Source organism: Ictidomys tridecemlineatus, unplaced genomic scaffold (genome assembly GCF_052094955.1).
Source record: "Ictidomys tridecemlineatus isolate mIctTri1 unplaced genomic scaffold, mIctTri1.hap1 Scaffold_75, whole genome shotgun sequence".
Taxonomy (NCBI): Eukaryota; Metazoa; Chordata; class Mammalia; order Rodentia; family Sciuridae; genus Ictidomys; species Ictidomys tridecemlineatus.
In genome coordinates this window covers 1,153,491-1,172,169 of record NW_027525461.1, presented here as the reverse complement: position 1 = coordinate 1,172,169, position 18,679 = coordinate 1,153,491, and positions in this window count along the sequence as shown.

The window sequence follows — 18,679 nt, the reverse complement described above, 5'->3', positions numbered from 1 at the left end:
AAGCAAAGGTGAGGTGAGGAGAATGGAGACGTCAGGCACAGATGCGACCCACAGCCTCAGCACAGCCCCACAGAGCTGGAGGGGCTGTCCCGGACCCTCAGGGACACCCCAGTGCCTGCCACCCACCAGGGACCTGCTGCCCTGTGCCATCCCACCTGATGGCCTCAGGTGCTCAGCTTGTGTGTGAGGGTCTTCCTTTGGAAGTTCAGGCACCCAGGGCCCCCGAGCCCCAGTCATGGAGATGACATGGCGAAGCCAGTGATCTTGATGATGACAACTTCTTGATTGTCACCATGGATGTGTCAGCACTTTGCACGCATTACCTGATCCCATCCTCCTCCCCCGGCTTTATGGAGTTATGATTGACAAAAATTATATACACTTAGGCTGCACACGGGGTGTTGGGGTGCATGTATACGTTGAGGAGTGAACTGCACCATCAAGCTAATTAGCATATCCATCACCTCACTCTCGCTCTTTTTCCTTGTTTATGAGAACACCCAACGACCTACTCCCTTGGCAACTTTGGGGTGCAGGATGCAGGTGAACTGCAGTCCCCACCCATGCGTTGGAGCCCAGAACTTACTCATGCGCTTAACAGAAGCTTCACGCCCTCTGACCCACGTCTCCCGTGCTTTCGAGGTTAGCTTGCCTCTCTGATAGAGAAAAGTGACACCTCTGCTGTGTGTCACTGGGATAGCCGAGGAGGTGCTCACAAACCTTCCTCAGGAGCGAAGGTGCAGTCAGCGGCAGCAGTCACCCTGGGAGCACTGGGTCACATCCTCTGCAGGTGTCCTGGAAAGATCGCTTGAGCATGAGCAGCCTGATTGTCAGGAGACAGCCCAGGAGGCGGCTCTGGGGGCCACCTGAAAGGGACAGAGGGAGGTCACAGTAATTCTAGTCCCCCAGGAGCCCCAGAAGCACATGTTGTCCTTCCCACATCCAAGTCCAAGGCATCTATATTCAAAATTAGAACAAGCTCACAACCTTCCAGACTTCCACAGGCAGGACTCTGATTTAAGGCTGAGCAGTGATCAGGAGAGGGCACTTCTATGGTCCAGATTAGTGGAGCAATTGCTGACGGTGGCCGGCAACTATCCAGGCTGCACCCCTGCCCAGTGCCATCCTCAGGCGTGTGGCAGGAAGGGGGTTTTCCACACTCATGTCACATTTCTGAGGTCGTCACAGGGCTGGGTGCCTTGGACCAACCCTAACCCTAACCCTAATCCTCCCAGCACAAAAGTGCTGCAATGCAGGTCAGACCTGGGGCTCCTTGGGCCTCTGCCCAGGGCGGATGGTGCCCTGGGATAGGGTTCGGTCCTGATAGCTCCTCACCCTCTTCCTGCAGAGAACACACGGCCCAGTCCCATCTCCCTGGGTCCTGCCTCCCTGGGTGACCTGCTCAGGTCAGCCTTGCCCACAGGGCAGAGGCCAGACCTAACAGATGCCCAGCACTTGGCTGCACCTCCCCTACAGGGCTGCCACCCTGCTGCTGCCCCTGGTGGCCCTGGCTGGCTGGGAGGGTGTGTGTGCCTCTCTTGGGCTGCTTGCTGGGGTGTTTGTCCTCCCCTGGGTATTGACTGGGATTCTAAAGAGCCTGAGGTTGGGGCTGGTCAGGGCCCCCTGGCCCACAGTGGGGTGATCACAGTAATGGACAGGAAACCCTGCTGGCACAGGGTGTTAGGCTGACGTGGTCACAGACACGTCCACGGGAGACTTTCTGAACAGGTGCCAGCCTGTCTTTGGGCACTTTAATTACAGCTCCAAGTTTGGCAGGGGAGTTGTTACTACTGACTTAGTCCCTCTCTGGTAGCTCTGGATGGGCTGAGGCTGCCCTGGACAGGAGGTGGATTTTGTGGGGTCATTTGAGCTGGGTCCTGGGTCTGTGACTGGGTGACACCATCTCATTCTGTTGCCTGGCTTGGGCCCAGTTTTCAGCCGCTCGTGCAGCCTGCGCTACTGTCAAGTGACAGTGGGCAGATGTCCACTGAGGAGCCCCGAGCAGGTGGTCCACTTAGCCCAGCCCACCCCAGGGCCAGCTGGGGCATCTGCACAGGTGGAGGGATCCAGCATGGCCAGGCAATGGTCTGGGCCCTGTGATGAGCACTGGGGACTGCAGAGTGCTGGGTGAATTGTAGGGTCCCCAGCTCCGACCAGGGACTGGGAGGGGTCAGCTCTGCAGATCCAGGGAGCAGAGCGTGCAGGCCAGCATTGAGGGCCCACATGAGATTGATCTGGAAGGCAGAGATTTGAGGACCCTCAGGATAAATTCCACAGCACCGTCTGTGACTGTGATGGACACCTGGCCCCAAGAGAGGCCATGTCTGACAGGGCCTCGGGCACTGCGGGGCTGCGTCCCCACTGCCTGTCTGACAAGAGCTTGGTCCCCACACCCTCCCCAGACCACATCCCAAGTCAGTTCTGATGAGACCAGAGGCTTCAATTTCCCCTTATGGGAGATGAAGGAGCTGCGTCTCCTCCTGACCCAGCTGTGGAAAGTCACAGGGAAACAGGGAAGGGTGGGGTCAAACCCATGCATCCCTTGGAACGTACCTCAGGCCACATCGGGAGGCTGAGTCAGAGTCAGATTGTGCTCAAGCCAAACAGGTAAGCCCTGGTACAGGTCAGCCCTGACATAGGTAAGCCATGGCACAGGTAAGCTGTGGCACAGGTAAGCCGTGGCACAGGTAAGCCGTGGCACAGGTAAGCTCTGGCAGAGGTAAGCCGTGGCACAGGTAAACCCTGATACAGATAAGCTGTGGTACAGGTAAGCTGTGGCAAAGGTTAAGCCATGGCACAGGAAGCCCTGGCACAGGTAAGCCCTGGAACAGGTAAGTTTCAGCACAGGAAAGCCCCAGCACAGGTAAGCCCTGGTACAGGTAAGCCCCACTGTTGTCCGAAGAGGAAGGGAGGAAGTTGGACCAAATGCTCAGCCCTGATGTCAGACCTGGGGTGGGAGGAGTTGGGAAGCCACATGGCTGGGTGTCAGCTGGGGCTGAATTTGGCCTGGAGGGGGCCCCTCCTCTCTGAGGAAAGCCCACCACCCTGCAGAGCCCAGGGCCAGGTGGGGCAGTTGCTGTTTGGGGTGGAGGTGCCTGAAGGAGGCACCCCCACAGAGCTTCAGCCTTCCTGATGGCCGACCACGGCCCTGGTGCCCAGGGCTGCAGCACATGATCTATGTGCCAAGCTCTGAGCAGGCCTGTCCCTCTCAATGGTGTCCACAGCCTCTTCATTACCCATGGGGCCTGTGACACCAGCAAGCAGAGAGGCCGTGCGTGGCTCCCGGGCCTGCGATTCCTCCGCACAGGGCCACTCTTCCCCGCCTTTTCCTCTCCCCTCCCTTCTCCCCCACTGACCCAGCTCCTGGTCCAGCCTCCTCCTGTCCCATCTCCTCCCCTGCCCCTCACCCAGCCCTCAGCCCCTGTCTCCTCCCTCCCTGGCCCTCCCTCACCTTCTCTCCTGTCCACTTGGGCTGTGACCACTGCAGGGTGCCTGGAGCCCTGGGCCCAGTGTCAGCTGCACCCCCCCCTTTTGTCTCTGTTGGAAACAGGACCATCACTCCCTTCCACACCCAGAGCTGGCCAGTGAGCACAGGCGTCACCTGTGGAACTCATGGCAAGGCCACAGGATGGTCACAGAGCAGGGACCAAGCCATCATCCTCATCCTGCCTTGGCCACCAACGCATCCATCTGCCACACACCAGGACCCCTGAAGCACGGGGCAGTGGGCCAGGCGCCTGGCACCACATGCAGGCAGAACCATCGCATTCTCATCCTCTGGTCAGGGACGGGGCACTCCCAGAAGCCGTGTCCACCAGCCCTGGCAGAGACGGGGCAGCTGAGCAGATGCAGAGTGTCAAGTAATAGCAGGTCACTCAGAGCCCTGGGGGCCAGGACCCTCGCTGCACCGCCCCGACAGGCCTGGGCTCTTCCTCCTCTGCCATGGCTGCTCCCCCAGCCAGCTGCCCTGCCCTGCCCTGCCCTGCACATCAGTGTCCGCTTCCTCCAGACGGTGCCAGGCCACGAGAGCACCTGCCAGAGCGGCTTCCCAGGGAATCAGGATGGTGTCATTAGCAGCCACAGGGCTCCCTCCCGACTCCAGGATGGACAGTGCCCGCCACCAGCCAGCCAAACACAGGCCAGAACAAGCAGAGCTCTGGGCAGCTTGTTTTCCACCTATTAACACTAATCTGTTTTTCTTCTGCATTTCCAAATTCCTCCCTTCAGGTCCCAGTCACAGCATGCACAGCCAGATGAGATTGGCTTAGTCCTGGCTTTGCCGCTTATGAACAGTGTGACCCTGGGACGCGCTGACAACCCTCCTGACCATGACTGCTTCATTTGTGAAATGGAGAATATGCTCACTTCTCAAGTCAGACACAGACAGGAGAGGCTCACATTAGACGGTATCAGGGATGTGTTCTGTGGGAACTAGTTAAGATTTGCTTTCAGTTGTCAATAACAGGCTCTCATAAAATGATGTCTTAAACAATATAGAGGTTTATTTAATACTATTTAAGGAGAAATCCAACTTGCTAACTGGTGCAATGGCCCAAAGTCAAGGTCTTTAGCTTTCTGGGTCTTTCCTTCCTTGCCCACAAATGGCTGCTGTTGCTCCAGGGTTCACACCCATTTGCCCAACAGCATGACAGAAGAAACATTGGCGTTAATATCAGGAAATCAAATCTTTCAAGAGCTCAGAAGAAATATATGGACATCTCTTAGGACAGAATTATGTTGCTCGCCACCCCTACCTGTAAGGGTGCATTCTTTGTTAGATACATTATTTCCCCTGAAGAAAAAACCAAGATTCTTTTGCCTATAAACAAAGGAAAATGGGTAACAAGGGCTCAGAGGATTAAGTGCATGATGGTCTGGGTGGGCCTGGGAGTGGAGGCCTTTCATAACCAAGTAACCAGGAAGATGCTGGGCAAATCTGAGGGAGCAGGGTCTTTGGTCCTGCGTCTGCTCCTCTGAACTTGCAGTGTTCACTCAGGAGGCTCCGTGTGCAGGGCAAGGCCTTGCTTCCCAAGCTGACCCTTGGCTGGAGCACCTTCTAAACGGGGTCTTGCTGTGTTGCCCAGGCTGGCCTTGAACTCCTAGCTGGAAGGATCCTCCCGCCTCAGCTTCCTGAGTAAGTGGGTGTTAAGGTGGAGATGTGAGGTGACCCAGAGCTCCTGTGTGGGGCAGGGCACGCAGGCTCAGAGGTGAAGGGACTGGCTACTACTAGAGCCTTCACCAATCAGTGCTTTGCTCGCTGCTGGGTATTAACTGGGTGGTGACGTGGCAGGGTGGCCTGGAGGAACTGGTCATGGGCAGCGGCTTAGGGTCTTATTTTCTGAGCTGACCTTAGTCTCTCTCTGCTTTCCCATTGCCGGGTCCTGAGTGGCCTTCCTTAGCCATGCCCTTCCACATGATGCTGGGCCTCACCTAGGGTCCAGACAATGGGGTAGGCAGTGGTGGGCTGGGACCTCTGAATCCCTGAGATCCAAATAAACCTTTTCTTCTTGAAATCATTCCTGTCAGGCCTTTTGTTCACAGTGGTGACAAACTGGCTGAAACACTGGGACTGCAGGCAGGCACCACCATGCCTGGACGGAGCACTTTCTAAGGACAGCCCACTCCTCTCCTGCAGGGGGGCGGCTGGGAAAGCTTGCTGAGCACAACCCTCAATGTGATTTGGAGTGAGGGGTCTCTCTGCACCTGTCTCTGCCCCAAGAGAGCCTTGTTGAGAGCAGGGTAAGGTCCCCGGTGCCGGCCTGAAAGCCCTGCCTAGCAGGTTGGAGGTTAAACGACGCCCAGGACATGTGGGGTCATTAGGTGAGGTTTGCAGCCACCAGCTGTGGTTCCCCCCTTACCACCCCTAAGCCCATCCCCAGCATCTGGAGCTGAGCCAGGGGCCATGTGGTTGGGTCACAAAGACCTGCGGGCTCCAGGGGCAGAGCTTTGTACGCCCTTCCATTGTGCACATAGCCAAACATGGCCTCCACGCTGCCTGTCCTTCTCCAGCTATGGGAGCCCCAGGAGGACCATCCTGCACCATCAGGAAAGTCACAGAGGAATCCAGGCCCGCTGTGCTGGCCAGAGACCAAGTGAGCAATGTCTGTCCGCCCTTGGTCACCTGACAGGCTCTGAGTGGGGACAAACGGAGGCACGATGCCAGCAATGCCAAGCTGCCCAGGGGAGGACAGTGTTAAGCTCCCCATGGAGAGAGCCCAAGTTGTGCCCAGAGCCAGCGCCTGGGAAAGGAGGCCGAGTGTTCAGAAAGGGCCTTGTCTACAACGTATCCAGCGGTGTCCCACAACCTGATGCTGTGACAGATCAGCCTCCGCAGACACGGGAGAGTATGGGACGAACCTTCTTCCAGGAGAAGCAGCTAGGTGAACAGGCATGTCGTGCAGCTCCGCAGAGGCCAGGGGCGTGCCCGCATCCTGGCAGCCTGAGGCCATCCGCCGCCAGCTCCAGGCTGGGTGGTCACAGTGGTGACAAACTGGTGGAAACACTGGGGCTGCTTCTCTGTCCATCTGCGGCACACTGAGGGCCTCCCTCCTCCTGGGCTTTGTGCCTGAACAGATGGGTGGTCCCCATCCTCAGGTGTCACCTGTAAGAGTGGCTCCTGAGGATGAGATGACCAAGAGGGGTTCCAGGGGCCAGGAGGGCCTGGAGCCTGACCCTGAAACACCCTGTTGTGACCGAGACTGTCACCCTCTCTGCAGGCAGGACCTCCCTGATGACGCTATGCTTACCCCCTGAGAGAGGGTCCTCACACCAATGTGAGAGCAACTGGCTCCTGGGGCAGGCATGAGCCCCCCCCGTGTCCCCACCCCGTCCTTGGTGGCTCCCAGAACTGCCAGCTCAGCAGAGGTGAGGGGACCTGGGAGCAGCTGTGAGGCCCCTCCCCTGATGCCAGACCTGGCCACAGCTTTGCCACCAAGGGTCTCCTCTAGGAGGTCGGAGGCAGAGTACATGTAGCTGGCCGGTGACTCCTGGGGTTTCCTGGGTGCAGCCAGTGGGCGCAGGGTGCATGGGAGCAGGCCGTCCATCATGATGTGGAGCAGCTGCTGGCTCTGGCAAGCCTGGGCCCACATGGGCCAGGGTAAGTCCTGTCACTGCAGTGGGCTTGAGCAAGGTCCAACCTCGGCCTTCCTTTGCCATTCCTGAGCGCAGCGTGGACGGGTTTCAGGTGAACGCAGCGAGGCGAGAGGCGGCCCGAGCTGGAGCAGGCTGTCCTCCCAGGCAGCTCTGTCAGCCGCCATGACAATTCCAGAGTACACCTGCCTGGAAAGGAGACCGCCAAGGACAGAGCCAGACACTGGCCAGGAGCCACCTTCCACCAGTGGCCTGGGGGAGGATGACCTGAGGGAAGGTTTTGTGCAGACCCCAGACTTCAAAGCATGTTGGACAAGCATCCTCAGTTTAGTCCTGCCAGCATGACGAGGAGCCGTCCTGGCAGACACACATTTACTCTGAAAGCTGACCAACTTGGACGTGCCAGCGTGCTGGGACAGATGGAAGATGCTTGGTTGAAAATTCAGGCCGTTGACTTTACAGGTGGCCACTGCTGTCCAGGGGAGGAAGTCTGGTCTCCAGTCAGAGCCCTCTCCCAGAAGGCAGCCAGGGAGCCCTGAGCGCCCACCCGCAGCTGCTGCCTGCCTTGGTGCCAGCAGAGCTGGGGGCAAGGGACAGGTGGGCTCCCTGCTCTGGGTACAGCCTTATCAAGCCTTATGAGCACAACAGGGAAATGGATTCCCAGGTCCCCTCAGCTGCCCATCAGCCCTGCTGAAGCTCAGATGCAGCCTCCCAGGAGGCCCAGACCTCGCCCCTGCCTCAGGCTGGTGCAAGGCCCCGACTGCCTTTCAGGAGCTCTCCCGGCTGCTGGTTCAGGTTGGCGAGGCTGTCGGGAAAACAACTCCCTTGTAAGCCAGGCCTCTGCCGATGGCCAGGTCCACTGCTGACTGGGGACCAAGGCCCCCAGAGCCCCCCCTGTGGCTCTGTTGGCAGGAGCTGGCTCAAGACAGCTGTGGAGAGGGCCTCGCTCATGAAGCTTGGTGCGCAGGCTCCGGGGGAGCCTTGGGTCATAGGCGCCTGGCTCCGTGGGGCAGCTGGCCTGCCACCAGGAGAAGTCCAAGGGGCTTAGGAGCAGGAAGAGCCCCTCCTCCCACCTCCCCCAGTCACCTAAGCTGAGCTCTTCCCAGCTGCAGCCTCAGCCTCCAGGAGACCCTCCCTGCCCAAAGGTCTGGTCTCCCTCCCCTGTCCTGTCCCATGTGCCCAGCCCCTACCTCTGTCCACTAAGGGTGAACGTCAGGTCTCCCGAGATGCATGGCTGCCTGAGCATGGGAAACCCGTCATCTTTGACACTTCAGCCCCATCTTGGGCCATAAACCCATTGAAGGGTCAACTGGCCAATGTCCCACCATGGACCTCCCCATCCCTATAGCCAGGAGGGAATGTGGACACCTGGACAAGAGTGTGTGTGACACATGTGGGAACCTTGGACAACCAGATGGATTGTTCTGGGGTTGTGTGCCCTGGTCACTGGACACTATGGCTTCCCTGGTCTGAACCTTCATGGATAAACACCCAGAGCCAAGGGCAGCTCCTGGGGTGGCCATGCAGCCTTGACTGCTGTCCCCACTGCCCACTTGCTCTCTCCAGTCCATGGCCAGCAAGGCCAAAGGTGGGGCAGAGGGGACAGTGAGCCATGCAGGCCTGCTCTGTCAGCACCTGACCCTTGCCTTCCCCGCCAACCTCTTCCCTCTGAGAGGTAGGTTCTGTCCATCCCTGCCCAGGTCCACCCTTTGCTGGGTAAATGAGAGACCCTGGCCACCTGGCCCGGTCCTTGCTTTTCTCTGGGCTGTGGGTTCTCCTCACACTACAACGTGGTCTTTTGTTTTGGGTTTAACCACTGACCACGTCCCCAGCCCTTTTTTTTATTGAGACAGAGTTCCACTGATTGCTCAGGACCTCACTGAGTTGCCTCTCCCTCCTCTGTCCTGTCTGGCCTTGAACTTGCCACCCCCTGCTCAGCCCCTTCAGCTGCGGGTGTTTGTTTTTGGGTCAGCTCTGAGACACCTCCCGGCCTAGAACCATGGTGGGGACTGACTATAAAAATGTGGCAGTGTCCACCTGCCCCACAGGCTGGAGGTGGAAAGGCCCTCATGGCCCAGGGCGCTGCTGACCCCAGTCTGAGGGGCCATCTCTGTGGCCTGGCTCCATGCTGAGCCCCAGGAAGACCTGGCTGGGACCAGTTAGCCTGTGTTCAGGCCAGTGGCTTTGGGCTTCCTTGCCTTATGCGTGCAGTGGGATGGGGACCCTGTCCTCAGGGGAGATGAGGATGATGGCAATAAACCACATTTGAGAGCCTGGTGACAGTCATTGCTCTCAGAATGTGTCATTGTCTCATCAGAGGAGGCTGGGCAGGGGACAGCAGTTCACAGGATCCTTAGAGAAGAAGGGAGAGAGGGGACCTGGAGAGACTGAGTGGGCAGTGGATAAGGGACCCCCCAGCGTGGTGCAGCCGAGGACGCCTGCCTCTGCGGGGAGAGAGGACATGGTCCCATAAGCCCCCCCAGGCAGAGGACCCTGTGGAAGCTGAGCTCTTCCTGTGCCTGCCGTCCCACTTCACTCAATCCCGTGGTCTCCACATGGGACTGCAGGTGACAGCAGCTTCATGTTCCCAGCAGGCAGGGTTCCACCGTGTCCACATGCCCGTTTCCTTGATCTGCCGTCTGTCCATGGGCCCTTGGGTGGATTCCCTACCTGGCTGTTGTGACCAGTGCTGCAGTGAACGGGGGCGTGCAGGGGTCCCTGGGGCCCGAATCTGTTTGTTTGGATACATGTGCCCAGAAGTGGGGCCGGTGGGTCACAAAGGAGGTCCAGGAGGAGGGCGAAGAGAACCCAGGGAATGGGCGCAAAGCCCCTGGGGCAGGAGGTTGCCAAGTCCACCCCACAGCCAGGGACTGTATGTGATGCATGTGTCCACAGAGCTGGAGGAGCGGATGGGGGGATAGGAAGGACATAGAATGAAACCGACATCATCATGACTGTGTGTATATGCATGACTGCAGGACCAATGTGATTCTGCAACCTGTATACTCAGAAAAATGAGAAATTATACCCCATCTCATTCAAATGTGAGATGTGTCAAGGTCATTGTACTGTCATGTGTAACAAAGTAAAACAAATAAAAAGTTTAAAAAAAAAGAGCTGGAAGAGAATCGTGAACCACAAAATTGATAATTGATATTTAAAGCAATGGATATGCTGATTATTCTGATTTGATCATCACACAATTTACACATATCAAAATATCACATTGTACCCCATAAATACATTCTATTATTTGTATACATACAAATACATACAATTGAAACTTCCTGGAGATTACTTCCCTTCCAATAAATATGGTGCTCTTTAAAAAGTTAAACTGCAGCCAGGTACATTGGCACACACCTGTAATCCCAGTGGCTTGGGAGGCTGAGGCAGGAGGATTGCAAGTTTGAGGCCAGCCTGAGCAACTCAGTGGGGGGTTAAGCAACTTACCAAGAGTGTCTCAAAATAAAATACATGTATATAGAAAGGAGCCGGGGATGTGCTCAGGGATTAAGCACCCTGGGTTCACGCCCTGATGCAAAAACAAACAAAAAAACCAAAAATCATGACTGCCTGGCATTTCACCCGTACACCACATGCCGTTCTCATTCGCTCAGCAGGTCCTACTCTAGTCACCGCCTGGGCCTGATGACACTCTTCCTTTCCATGGTCTTCCCAGGGGACTGGGAGCCTTTCCTTGGTTCGTTCCTGTTTTATGGGTGCTCTTCCTTCAAGCCCTTCCACTGCCTTTCTCTTGGGCAGTTCCGCTTTTCTTAATGATTTCGTACTATCTTTCAATTCAAGAAAACCCATTTCTTGGGACAAACGTTCTTCTTCTATCTGTAGGCACACAACCCATGTAGACATGTGGTGCCTCATGTTTGCTGCTGACTTAGGTCCTGCTGTTTAGGAGTCACTGTGTGCCTTTTCTCCTTGGTTCTGATATCCATCTTGGAAAATCTTCCTGCTCTGAGGTCACTGCACACAGATCCCCTGCTTTCCCCTGTGACCTGTAGGGAGCCACATCAACCCGGGCAGAGCTGGATATGGGTGTGCCCTCCCTGGGGGGCTGAGACTGGAGTCAGAGCATGAGGAACCAGGACAGAGCAGGGGGTGCCAGGCAGAAGGGACGTGGCTTGGGACTCCCAGGTCCTGCTGGCCCCGGAGGGGCTCCAAGGGCACATTGTGTTAGTCAGCGTTTTGCGGCTGTGACTGAAGGACCCGACCAAAACAATTTTAGAGGAGGGCTCCTCTGGGCTGCAGGTGAGGCAGAACATCATGGCGGAAGAGTGTGGCGGAGGGAAGCAGCTCACATGGTGATCAGGAAGCTGAGAGAGACTCCACTGTGCAGATGAGCCACGTCCTCCAGCCACACCCACCTGCCTCCAGTGACCACCCAGGTAATCCCATCAGGGACCAAGTCACTGACTAGGTCAAGGTGTAGCCCAGTCACCGCTCCTGCAGACCTTCCTGTGTGTCTCACACCTGAGCTTCTGGAGGACACCTCATCTAAACCACAACCACAGCTTTGGCCCCCACCAACAGCAAGTAGATGCACTTTCCTCTTAGCATGTCCAACTGTGGGTCCCTCCCAGGTGCTGCTGGGCTCCACAAGGAGGGGACCCTCCAAGGAGGTACCTGTGAGCCTGGGCCCTGTGTCAGCAGCCGGGGGAGAGCTGGGGGAGGGGGAGGCAGGAAAGGACAGAGCTGCCATGGGGCTCTGGCCATGCCTCCTCCTCGCCTGCGGGCCTGGGTCCTCACTGGTCTGGAGAGCTGTGCTGATGTAAAGAGCGGGGCCCTGGCATTTCACAGAAAGCAGCACTGAGGTTCATCCACCTTCCATCCCCTCCCCAGGTTGGAAAGGATGCTGTTTCACCTGCTCATCTCCCATGTGCACCACTGTCCATTTCCCTCCTGCATTGCTTGTGCCCTGGATGGACTGATCCATTTGTAATTCCACCCTGCTCCAGGGAGTGGCTGGCCTTGGACTGCCTTCTGGGCACTCAGGAAGTGATGTGAACCTCTCCATGGCCTTCCATAACCCGTGTCCTGTGGGTGGATTTGCTAGTTCAGGAGCCTCTCACACACTCAGGGGGCCCGGAGAGGAGGGTAGCACACGTTAAGATCTCTGCACCCTCATCCCTCAGGGAAGCCTGACATCTGGTACACACAAGCTGCCCCCCGAAGGCTGCTCAGGACCTCCCCCTTGTCCCAAGCTCTGGGAGAGGGGTTTCTTAGCACAGTTTATTGTTCATCTTCAGGTAATGTTGGGCATTTCAATTCCAGTTGGTTCTCACACACCTGTATGGTATTATGTTCCTCGTGTAAGTAGCATGTGTTTTTTGTGTTATCTGTTTTAGCCTTTTTGCTGCTGTGACCAAAAAACCTGGAAAGAACAACTTTAGAGGAGGAAGCATTTATTTGGGGGTCACAGTTTAAGAGGTCTTAGTTCTTAGATGGAGGACTCCATTCCTTGGGACCTGGTGGGAAGCAGAGCATTACTGCAGGAGAGTTTGGAGGAGGAGGAGAGTGGCTGGGAACAGGGCACCAGGAGGAGAAAGAGGGAGGAGGAGGAGAGATGGGGGAGGGAGAGAGAGGGAGGGAGGGAGGGAGGGAGAGGGGAGGGAAGGAGAGGGAGAGGGAGAGGGAGAGAAAGCAATCAGTTTAATGTTCTTCTTTAGGTATCGTTGGGCATTTCAATTCTGGTGTGTTCTCACACACCTGTATGGTAGTATGTTCCTCATACAAGCAGCATACACATTTTTTTGTGTTATCTGTTTTACGGAGAAGGAGACTGATTAGATTAAGACTCATGATCTGATCATTTCACTTCTGAACTTTCTTGCAGGGTCTCATGTGAGTTTGGGGACACTCGCATCTAAACCATAACAATACTTTTCTATACTGTTTAAATAGGATTTATTGACCTCCCCAAATGACATACGGTATGTGACATATGATAAATGTCAAGTGCTGGTGGTGACCCAGGGCTTGGTCTCCCTCCTTCATAGGGACCTTCTAAGAGGCTTCTTTCTGCCCTCTGCAGGGCGGCCTGACCTGGTGGATCCCCTCTGGCCCTTCCCACTTTACTGAGTCGGCCTGTATCTTCATGCAGCAGACTGGCTGTCTGTGCTTTATTCAAAGGCACCAGCCCCTGTCACCTCTGCCATTGGCTTTGTCGCTCAGTGTGAAGGTGGAAGGTGGTGGTCTGGTGGAGGGGCTGTGCCCCACGCCTCGTCCCTGCTGCCTGGCGATGACTCGCTCACCAAGGGCTGTCCTCCTGGCCCTGCCCTGCCCTGTTGTAGATGCCAGGCTGGGAGCATCCTGCACATGTGTCCCTGCTGTTTACACAGATCTCAGGTGTTTGATTTTTGTCATTGTTTAAAGGTACACAGTTAGAAATGGATTTGCTGGGTCATAGGTTATGAATATATTCAGTTTTTACAGATGAAGTCAAATCATTTTTCACTATCAGAATGTTTGTAAGAAATAATATTTAAGCAGTCCAATTGCTTCACATATTTGTCTATAAATGTCAGAATTTAAAAAAAAAATCCCTCACTCTCCTTGGCTTGAAGCATGAATTCTGCTCTTCATTCTTAGGGCAGGTCATTAACACAAGCGGGAGTTTCCTGTGCTGCATTCTGTGAAATGCTCACCCACCTATTTGACTGTGGGCTGCTGTTAACTGTGATTATTGAGAAGATGTTTTCATTCTGCATTATGGACATCAGCCCCGCGACTGGTAAGTTCGATTGCAGCTTGCACTCGGCACTTTTATGACGACTCCATGAAGAGTCCTTTTCTTTTACGGTTTGCTCTGTGGCTGTGTAAATCAGCCTTCGCGGCAGTCACTGCTATCTTTGACAATGTCTCAAGATCTTCATCTCCTTTCTGTGCCTGATCTTCATCTCCTTTCTGTGCCTACGCCGCCCGCACCCCGGGCCAGGTAGAGGTCTGATGCCGCACCTTCTCCTGCAGCCCGCAGGACAGGTCATCTCAAGGGTATCCTTCACCCACCACACCGCATGTCTGCTCAAGGTCAGGGGTGGGCACCTCTTGCTTTTTCACTAATGAGAACACAGGTTTCCTGGTCTTGCTCTTTACTTGCCAAGTCTTTATAGAGGACTTCCCTAGTCTGCAGTGTCAGGTGGTAGATTTTCAGTTTCTCCTGGACTCTGCAGGGCCCAGGCTCTGTGGTGCCTGGAGCAAGGCTGCAACCTCCTCTGACCCCTTCCAGGCATCCTGCTGCTCCTGGGCTGGTGCACCCTGCTGCTCGCCCTCCTCCGGGGCTTGAGCTCCTGGCTCTTCTACTCATGGTGCCTCTCCTCCCCACGGCCCTGGACTATTCTATGGTAGTTCGGGTTCCTTTAGTGAAGGATTCTTGCTTGTTTCTTTTGGTGTGGATCCTGTTCTGTCACCGAGGGCAGGGCAGGAGGGAGCCACCCTGACCTGATGGTTCCCTGACCTTATGGAGCTTGGTCTATGAGGAAGGCAGGAAAGGAGTAATAGAGATGAGCTCTTAGGTCAGTGGACGGTTCTGTTAAGGCAAACGCAACAGGGGGCGGGCACCGAGGGAGGGATGGAATCTTAGGGGTGTCACCAGGGCTTCCCCGAGACACAGTGCCATGGCTCTGGGAGCGAAGCTGGAGATCTGGAAGAGGACACATGCCAGGCATGGAGGAGGCCAAGGCAAGTGTACTGGCCTGGGGAAGGCTCAGCCACAGGCCAGGTGGCTACAGGGGGACACCGGGAAGATGGCAGTGACAACCCTGAGGATACAGAGTGCTGTGGGTCCTTCCTGTTGAGACAACCAACTGAGGGTCCAAATCATTTGAGAAAAAAAAAGTCTGTCCTGAACATGTGCAAACTGCCTAGTCCCTGTGGCAGTGCCATGTGACAGTGCCCTGTGACAACTTCCTATTCCGCACGGACGCTTGCTGAGTCCAGAGGTGACTGACACTCCCTGGGAGGGTGTGCGCAGGCTGTGAGCGGCACACTTGAGGTGGTAAGGGTCCCAGCTTAGGTGGTGGGCATCCTGGACAGAGCCTGCCGACATGGAGGGTCAACCTGCTTACTTTAAGAAAGGCCCAACGGCAGACGTTCAGTTTGAAGGGTCAACAATCTGATAAAAAAAACATGCAACTCAATCATATATTTCTAATGAAACTGACAAATATAGATGCCCCTCAACTGAAACACAAATGCTTAAAGGTATAGAAATCAAGTACACGCTGCGTCTTACGAATTGTTGGGAGGAAAATGGACGTGAGGGTCCTACTTTACAAAGAACGCTGACCAACATCACGAGGCACCGACTTCTATAAAACGCAGTCCTCAGGAGCAGCAGTCTTCATTGGTTCCAGGATTAACTCCCGCGTTCATTGCTGTGCAAATGTTTCCATTGATCAAAAGCCTCCCTGATGGAGGACTATCAATGTGGGGAGATACATGGTGCTTCTGGATTCTACTCCACTGCTCCTCCCTCTCAGACCATCCTGCACCCCTTCCACGTTCCGAGGTGATTTTCAAGGACTGGGCCTCCCATCAGGGCCTGGCACCTCCAGTTCTTTTGTGTCCTTGTTTTGGTCCCTTGTCAATGGGGACCCTGCCATTGCCTGCTCTCATTTTACCCGTGTCCTTTCTTTCCCGAGTTGTGTGAAAACCTTTTGCCACATGGTGGCCAGGAGGATCCCACCCAGTCAGGAAGACCCTGCCTGTGTGTGACCTTAGCCTTCACCCCGTGAGCAGGCCCTATGTCCTGTGCTGCAGGTACAAGTAGCTCAACCTGCATTTTGTCATTTGGACCAGGACCCTGGAATGTCAGCCCAGCAGAACAGAAGTGCTGTATTTGGATCGCGAACAGGAGCACACCTGGACCCCCAGAGGTCGCCAAGGCTGAGACCCTGCAGGGCAATCTGAAGAACTGAGGTAGAGGCAGAGCGTCCTGGGCTTCACAGGGCAAGCTGGGGACTCACACGACACCCCTGGACACCACGGCTGCTGTAGGCCTGTGAGCCCCTCCTGGAATGTGCACACAGACCTGAGGGCCAGAGAGCGTCTGAATAGTCACCTCCAAAAGCTAATGCTAGCTGCTCTCACGGGGGATCCACAATTTTCTCTCCCACCCGAAACAAAGAGAGCACCCTGGGCACTCCCATCCTCCAGTTGTTATTTAGCAAACTTGTCAATCAAATGTGTGTAGAAAGGGACCCATTTACTAACAAGCCTGAGGTCTCTTCTACATCTTCTGGCCCTGTATGCGTTTGCCTGGATACAACATTTAAATAAAAACAAATTAAATACACTAATCTATTTATTTCTAGTTTTTATTAGTGCATTGAATAAATCTTTCCCTATTCTGAATTCCAAAAGAAACTCCGTTATTTTTTTCCATGAGAAGATTGGCAGTTTTGTTTTTGCCATCATTAAATAAATACATTTGGAGCTGGTTGTGTCTATGGAGTGAGGTAGGGGTTCATTTTATTTTCCATTCTGCTTACTAACAGCCCCATTTTCTCCTATTTATTAAGGTGCTCCTCCTATCATAATCTGAAGCTTCATTTATATCATGAGTTTGCTTCTGGGATCCATATCTTATGTTCCCTCCCCCCCACCCCCGTGACCCCTTACCAGAATATTAGGACTTTCTGTAAAAGTGGAGGAAAACAAGTCTGTTTCCTTTCCTTGTCCATCTCATTCAGAATCATCCTGGATTTCCTATACCTTTACTTTTCTGTATGAATCTTTTTTTAGGTATTTGGGGAAAGTGATTTGAATCTAAAGATCATATCACACTAGGAATGATTGACAGCTTTATGCTGGTAGATCTTCTTATCCACAAAGATGGCATTTTAAAAAATAAGCCTTTATTTGAAAGCAGTTTTTTTTTTAAAGAGAGAGAGGTAGAGAGAGAGATAGAATTTTATTATTTATTTTTTAGTTATCGGCGGGCACAACATCTTTGTATGTGGTGCTGAGGATCGAACCCGGGCTGCATGCATTCCAGGAGAGCGCGCTACCACTTCAGCCATATCCCCAGCCCCAGCAGTTTTAAAATTTATAGAAAAATTGTGATTTTAACATAGCTTTCCTTATTGCTAACATCTTATGAGTGGGGCACGTTGATGACCACTAATAAACAAATATCAATGCTTGAATCTTTCAACTCAGATTTCTTGAATTTTTATCTAATGTTCCTTGCTAAACCCTTCTATCATTTCTAAAAGTTCTTCCATGTATTAAATTGAGTTTTTTTATAAACAATTATTGACTCTACAAATAATGGTAATTTTAGCATATCCATTGAAATCCTGCATCTCTATTTTTTTAATTGTTTTTCATTGTTTTTGTGATGGTTGGTATTTTCAATATAACACTGAACAGAAGTGTTGGCAGCTGACTTTTATATTTCATTTTTTTCTTACTTCAAGGGACTGTTTCTAAGCTGCTCCACCTTAGATTCATTTTTTTTCTGGGTATTTCTAGGTTTTTTGTTGTTGTTGTTTAATAAACATTATTGTTTGGTAAAGATGCCTAGTTATCTCCTGAATTTAGGAAATGCTTTCTGACATAAAGAGGGGTTAACTTGTCCATGAACTTTTGAAGTCTGGCACCCACACAGAAGGGGGAGTGGAACCTAGATGCACTGGTGCGTGACCCTCCACCAGGTGGACGCCCTCCTGCAGGAGTCAGCACTGAGGTCAGGACGATGCGGGTCCCTGCATCCTGGGGAAGCCCACTGCTGCCCACTCCGTGGGAGTTCTGCCTCTGTCCTTCGTGCCCTGAGGTTTCATGCCAGCATGCAGCTGTGGTGCTTCGGGCATCGTAGGTGAGGGCTCTACTGCTCCGAGCACTTCATTGTTCAATACATGGAGCGTGATGTTTCCTTTCCATTATTCATGGACATCTGGGATATTTCTAGCTCCAACATAGTGAATAATGCTGGTACAAGATTTTGATGTGTCTTTTGAAGAATCTACGTGTGCAGGTGCCAACGGAGGGATGAAATTGCTTGTGTAAGATGTGGGCTTGTTGAGCTGTGGAGAACTTCAGCAAAGATTCTCCCAAACAGGCTGTTCCCAGTACACGCTCACAAGCACAGCATGAGCCTCATCCACTCCGTGGCTAGGTCAAGGCCTGCTCCTGCCCATCATCCACATTTGGACCTCCTGGTGCACATGAATGATGGTGTCATTTCATCCCTCTGATGACCAACGGAGTGCAGCAGACCCCCGTGTGAGTTTGACCATTTGGATGTTGGCTTTCATGAAAGGTCCCAGGTTGAGGGCCTTCTGAGCCGCCTGTACCTCTGACTGACTCGCACACACTCCACCTAGGACCTGGGCACATGTGCCACGTGGATTCCACTCTTTCCTGCCTCACTGTGTGTGTGTCTTCCACTGCATGACTGCGTCTTCTTGGGAATGGATGCTCTTAGCCGGGAAGCGGTCCAACGTGGCTCTTCTCTGTCCTTCATGCTTCACGATTTTAGCACCAAGTATAAGGTTTTAGTTACTCAGAGCCCATGAAGATGTCCTTCTAGGTTCTGGGTACCAATGCATTGTTAACCTGGGATATGAATGCT